Raw genomic sequence first — 5,474 nt, forward strand, 5'->3', positions numbered from 1 at the left:
TCTGATAAAATAAAGCATGATAACCATCACTCTCGGGAGCTTTCAAAAGAGCCATATAAAAAAGGGCAGATTTAATTTCCTCGTTTGAGATTGGTTTATTTAGGAGAGTAATGTCTCTATGATCAAGACAAGAAAAGGCACTAAGGGGCAGCCCTCTCACTGGCCCAGGGTTTTCACCATATAATAGAGTTCCTTGTGGTGTAACATAGTTTCTAATTCATCTCGCACCTTCATCTCAACCTAATTCAGATATGCAGAGTTCACTTTATCAAGCACTATCCCAATATTTTTTAACTTCCTAGTCAGATGCTTCTTACAGGTACTAAAGTGGCCATACACCTCTTTATTCCATCTTCTAACCCGATCTGTAAAATCTAAATGAATTGCCGACATGGTAGTAGAACATTTCCAATTGCATTTAACAAAATTTGAGAAAGTTGGGTGCTCGACCCAACCGGCTAGGAACCTGAAAAGGCGCCCTATGAAGATGTAATACTCAGGCCTTAGTAACAAACACAAAGGTCTATGATTTGATTTAAGTCGCGGTAGATATGTCACCATGGAATTTGGAAAAGCAACATTCCAAGTATCATTACAAATAGCCCTATCCGAACGCTCAACAATTCCTCTTCTCTGCCATGTTAATTGTGAGCCTCTGAAGCCCAAATCATGCAACTAAGCGAAATCCATAAAATCACCAAATAAGGGACACCTTTTTTCCTAAGGCCCAACCACCTCTTTTTTCACTAGAGGAAAAAATAACATTAAAATCTCCAATCGCCATCTATAGAGATTAATCCTTTGAAACATTTTTGTGTAAGACCCCTTAGAGATGCCTCTGTTTAAGGCTATCGGGGCTTCCATAAACAAAGGTGACAGAAAATGACAGTTTGAAATTACTACTAGAGATTTTAACAAGAACAAATTGGGGATGACTTTTGAGAATCTCAACACAAAATGATTCTCTCCATCCAATCCAGATACCACCCGAAAACCCAATTGCCTCCACTCTATGTGAGTATTGAAAACCAAGCTTTGCAATAATCAAATCTACTTTCCTACCAATGACCCTCCTTTCTAAAAGGCCAATCAAACTTAGAAAATGTTCACGATTGTACTCACGAAAGACACGAAGAAACTTCGAATTGGCACAACCTTGACAATTCCAAGGTATAATAGTAAAATTCATAAATAAATAAAAAGAGAAGAGGGGACTAACTGCTAGGAAGTAGCAGATGCTTTAACACCAACAATTTGGGCATCGATCTTATTTGAAGCGGTTTCCACTTGAGCACTAATGAGCATAGCCATAGAAGTCATTACTTATGGAAGTAGAACCCGTGAGTTACTAGCAATTTTGATGTGACCCTCACGTCAACGGATTGTTTTGTTCAACGCCCTTCCAAGACGACCATTCAAACCTTTATTCCCAAAACCATGTCCTTTAGAAGAATTAGGAATAATGTCGCGAGTTGTTGCTCCTTCATTCCTGGTTTTTGAATTAGAATTTGGGTCCCAATTTTCCTTGCATATAACGGCAGTATGACATTTGGGGTCCAAAACTTCTGCATTCAAGTTGACCGCGGTTTCAAAAGGCCCTTCGAACGTGGGGTTGAAATGAAGTGGCGGTGTTGCAGCTTGGAAATCCACATCTGGTCTAAGAGAAATGGGCTACTTCAAGGCCACCGTTTCTCCCAAGGTCTAGTCAAAAGAAATATTCGGTGCATCAATGGGCAACTGTTTGTTCCCATCTTGGACAGCCCCATGGCCCAAAACCAAATCTGACCCCGACCTCACCAGGCCCTGTTTAATGAAATTTGATCCATGCCCAATCTTATCGTTTGCCACTGTTAGCTTTTTTGGTCTATTCTCAATGCTTTGGCATAGCGACCTTGGACCCAAGATATCCTTAACCAACAACCCGGCCTTTGACCCCACATTATTTTCTTCTAGCTATTTTAGAAACTCCCCTGGCTGAAACCTCAATTCCATGCTAACAGAATGTTCTCTCTCTAATCTCGCTGAATCTTTTTCCAGCGCAGCAAATCTGGAAACGTTTGAAATTTCCTCTGTGATTTTTTCTTTTTGGTTGTGATTGTCGGCCTGATTTCGCCCAGCTTTGCGCTCTACAATCATCCATGGGCCGAACGCTTCCTCTGATGTTGCCGGAGCAGACCCTTTAGCCACCGTCTCAGAAACTCCCCCTAGACCGCCATCGGTGTTCCGACCTGTCAAAGAAAAAGGGCAAAGATTTTTTAGATGTACGTATCTGCCACATGTAAAACAAACCGCAGGTAGAGCCTCAAACTCTACTCTTTGCATTCTGCCATTGACCAAAACTTGAGAGGTTAACGGTTTTTCCAGGTCAACAAACACCGCCATTCTGGCCAATTTTTCCCCTTGCCCCACTGTCTATTTTAATATTCAACTTGGCCACTTTTCCGACCAAGCTTCCGATCTCCTCTAAAATCTGTTTTTTTATACAGGAATCCCTACAATCCTGGAAAATGGATCCAGGTCAGAACCATGCTTGGGAAGGGCGTTGACGGATTAAAGTCCACCATCCACGGCTAGACTGTTAGGTAGCGACGAACACTATCCATGGTCCTTGAGCCAAAGCCATTTCTTAATCATTCTTGTTTTGAAAACGGACCAAATAGTAACCATTTTCCATGTCCATTAAGCGAAAGGGTTGAGAGGGTTTCCAATGGCTGGTAATCTGGTTGAACAGAACACCATACCCTATATTGCGCCCCAACAATTTCACGATAGCCGTGGTCTCCATATCTTTAACTAAGACTTTTTTAATCCGCTTAGAGAAGTCAATGGTTGGAATACCATCGATGATAGATCTTAGGATGTCTCCTTCTTCAAACTTTAAATCCACGTCAGTAGAACCATCCGATATCATGGAGCAGTCTAAGGACCCCGTGCCTTTCCTTTCCCACAATTTGTCCTTCCAAGAAATTTTGCTCACCGGAGCCGTATCAACCACCATGTTTTCTGCTGCATTTTCTCCTACATCTTTGAATCTAGCTTTCTTTGTGTTACGATCCTCGTTAGAACCATCGCTGGAATAAAATCGTAGGGTTGTTCATCGCTGGAAGTTTTTAAGCTTGAAGAAATTTTCACTTTTTCGAAAACCAATCATTAGCGTACAATTATACATATACATGGAAATTCAGTGTTTAAGATTTGCTAATTTTTCTCTAAAAAAATTTGCTAATTTTTAGCAATTAATTAGTTTACATATTAAAGTGCCAAATGGCAGTGTGTAAAGTATGATATATTGGATTCTTTCCTAAATTGTGAATACTAGTTTTTCTCTATCCATGCATCGAGATGATTATGTTTATTTAAAAAGTGCTAATGTTTAGTTATAATTGAAGATTGTAAAAATCATTATCTTAGATTAGTAATATTTTTATATATAGTAAATAAAAAAATAGTAAATGTAGTTCAATAATAATAATTACATTTTTATCCAATAAAATTAGACCAAAACTAATGGATTCATTCTCTGGGCAATTTTCTAATAAAAGTCTTTTTTTTTAAAAAAATTACCGAAATGGACTCATTATTTTATTTTTTATCGGAATGGTCCAAAAATCGTGAAATCGCGTCCACGTCGACGCGATGTCAACGCGATGTCAGTGCACGGGCCAGGACACCGCGTCCACGTCAGCGCGAGTTGCTGACATGGACGCGATGTCCTGGCGCGTGCACTGAAATCGCACTGACGTGGACGCGATTTCACGGTTTTTCCCATGTTAGGTTTTTTTGGCTTTTAGGGTTTAGGGTTTAGGCTTTTAAGGGTTTTTAGGTCCTGGAATAAATAATTTCGAGTTGACATTTCTGATAAAATAATATAAAATCGCTTCTAGTAGGATGGTATTTGAGAAGAATTTGTAAAATTGCGCCCTCGTGGACGCGCTTTTGCTATAGTAGGTCACGGAAGAAATAATTATTTTTTTGACGTTTCTAAGCAAATAGTATAAAATCACTTCTAGCAGGATGCTATTTGAGAAGAATTTGTGAAATTGCAGCCTCGTCAGCGCGCTTTTGCTACAGTAGGTCATGTAAGAAATAATTTTTTTGACGTTTCTGAGCAAATAATATAAAATCGCTTCTAGCATGATGCTATTTGAGAAGAATTTGTGAAATCGCGCCCTCGTGGACGTGCTTTTTCTACAGTAGCATGTTTGGGCTGAGGCTATAAATTAGGCAGAAAATGTTCTCAGAATGCATAAGTCACAGCGGAAACAATTTAGAGAGGCTAAGAAGGTTAGAGTTTCAAATATGAGTGAACGTATTAGTGCTGTTATTTACTACGATGGTGAGGTTTGCCATACCGAGAACGATGTTGTTTTTTGTCAGAGAATACAGTGCGACTGGTTTTTAACCAGAACATAGATTTGACAGAACTTCGTAAAAGGATTAGGCGTAAAATTTTTGGAATGATGCCAATGAAAGTTCTGTCTATTATGTATCGATTTTGTTCTTCTGTTGATCCGGTGACATATGACTCGTTCGACATAAAAGGTGCTTGTAGCTTGGAGGCAATGGTGCAGACTCATCTTGCTAGTGGAGCAGTTTATATTGAGTTATATGTACAATTTACATCGCCAACTGATGTACCAGCGACCGGTGTTCGAGATGTATACACCACCCCTGGCCAACACTCGGTCAGCGGGTTACAAAATACGGAACAGCCCATGTTCGGTAGCGGTGTCGATTGCACATCCCCTACAAGACACTCTGTCGGTGGATGGGACATGTACGTCGGTGGCTCGATGTTTGATGCTGGAAATACATACTGGAGACCGGCATCAAGTTCTAGCGGGTGGCAATCTACATCCAATTGAGGACGTTATCAAATGCCCAGAAGAAGGGATGATGTACTCCCTACGACGTCAACCGGTGAGGGGACCTCGTACACTGCAGATGATTGTGGGTTAGAAGATGACTTGGATGTGGATCCACCTCGAGAGCCCGAGCCGGATGGTGCAGAAGTTGGCTTATTTTCTGAACCGGAGCCTATTCTAACAGAAGCTGAAGATGCTGACAGGAGTTCAGATGAGGAAGAAAATCCACGATTCAGAGCATACTCACCTCCAGCCCACATGCATAATGTCAATCTGTCTGCATATGATACGTTAGAGTTTCCAGATCTACCACACCGGTTGTGTGATCGTACAAGTTCGGGGGTAGATTTCGGTGAACTTGAAGTTGGTAATCAATTTACCAACAAGGATAGTTTTATTGGTTTTTTGAAACAACATAGCATCAAAAACGGCATTAACTACCACGTCGTTAAAATCAAAATCTGATAAGTTTGAGGCGAAGTGTGCGGTGCAAGACGGCACATGTTCTTGGAAAATCTACGCCTCATTAAGGAAAATGACAGGGTTGTGGGAGATAAAAAAGTACAAAGGTCCATATACATGTGCTGCAGGTACAGTATTGACTGTATC

The 5,474-nt window shown here is 40.6% G+C and overlaps 1 long non-coding RNA gene across 1 annotated transcript; it reads left to right on the forward strand.

Annotated features, from left to right (window-relative positions):
• Nucleotides 1–655: 655 nt before the first annotated feature.
• Nucleotides 656–3,009, forward strand: LOC107892252 (uncharacterized). Its single transcript, XR_001682546.2, has 2 exons — nucleotides 656–2,294; nucleotides 2,487–3,009. It is a non-coding gene; the product is annotated as an uncharacterized lncRNA (long non-coding RNA).
• The last annotated feature ends 2,465 nt before the right edge of the window (nucleotides 3,010–5,474 follow it).

Source organism: Gossypium hirsutum, chromosome D09, assembly GCF_007990345.1.
Source record: "Gossypium hirsutum isolate 1008001.06 chromosome D09, Gossypium_hirsutum_v2.1, whole genome shotgun sequence".
Taxonomy (NCBI): domain Eukaryota; kingdom Viridiplantae; phylum Streptophyta; class Magnoliopsida; order Malvales; family Malvaceae; genus Gossypium; species Gossypium hirsutum.